The sequence below is a fragment of the Mus caroli genome, unplaced genomic scaffold, assembly GCF_978045245.1.
Source record: "Mus caroli unplaced genomic scaffold, Mus_caroli_1 scaffold_10, whole genome shotgun sequence".
Lineage (NCBI taxonomy): Eukaryota > Metazoa > Chordata > Mammalia > Rodentia > Muridae > Mus > Mus caroli.
In genome coordinates this window covers 64,809,751-64,811,059 of record NW_028227265.1, presented here as the reverse complement: position 1 = coordinate 64,811,059, position 1,309 = coordinate 64,809,751, and positions in this window count along the sequence as shown.

Genomic DNA, 1,309 nt, shown 5'->3' with positions numbered 1-1,309 from the left:
ACAGACCTTGAGGACTCTTCTTCAAATCCCTCTTCATTCTTCATGAGATATCTCGTGTAACCCAGGCTTGCCTCTAATGTACTATAAAGCAAAGCCTGGCCTTGATATCACGATTCTCTTGCCTCCTTTAAGTCCTGGAACTACAGGTGTGTGCCACCACACCCAGTTCCCCAGTTGGATTCTCTCTCTCTCTCTCTCTCTCTCTCTCTCTCTCTCTGTGTGTGTGTTTAAAACTTGGCCTGCAGAGATGGCTCAGTGCTTAAATGCACTAACCACTCTTCCAAAAAAACCTGGGTTTGATTCCCAGAACCACTGTCTAACTCCAGTGTCTCATCTGGCCTCCCCGGGCAATAGGCACACAAACAGTGCATAGCCACACATGCAAATAAAACACTGAAATGCATAAAATAAAAGCAATTTAAAAAATACTTTGTATATAAAACAAAACAACTCATCCGTTGCGATGATGCACACTAGCAATGCCAGATTTCACTGTGTGAAGGCAAGTGGATCGGGAATTGAAGGCCCGTTTCAGTGCACATCAATTTCTAGGTCAGTGTGAGCTACTTGAGACCTTGTTTTAATTTTTACAAAAATGAGGACTGGACAATGAATGGCATTTGCTGTCAAGCCCAGGATTCACATAGTGGAAGAACTGACTTAATGGCCAAGTGTGGTGGCTCATCCGAGCATTCCACTAGGCGCAACAAAGACAGGTGAATCTCCGAGGGTTCAAGGCCAGTCTGGTCTACATAGTGAGTTCCAGAACACGCAGTGCTATGTAGAGAAACCTTGTCTTATAAAAACAAAACTGAAACCAAAAATAATCAAAAGACGGAAAAAGAAGAGACGGAGAAGGGGAAAACAGAAACAGAATACCTTTAAAAAAAAAAAAGACAGGAATTTCCTGTGGAGACATCTGTAAATCCTGTTATAGAAATTGGAATCTATTCTAATTAAGTCCCTCTACAGGTGGAATTGCGATTTTTACTGCGTCTTTTTCCAAACAGAGCTATATTGCTGCAAACAAAAATTGCGCCAACAGAAATAAGTTAATGTTCTAAAGAGAAGTAGTTTACTTGGTTTAAATGGTTGCTCGAGAAATTCATCCTTTAATTTCCAAATCTCTGATAAACGGATGAAGCAACAGTTTAGGGGAAACCCCAAAACAACCGCCTGGGCTACACTGCAGCTCAAAGCTGGAGTCTGCAGGGAGGGCCACGCCCCTAGCTGCTGATCGGCTGATCTAGGTGGAGGGGCGTGACCTTGGGCGGCCGGGGCGGGGCGAGCGCAGAGTGGGTGTGTCCGA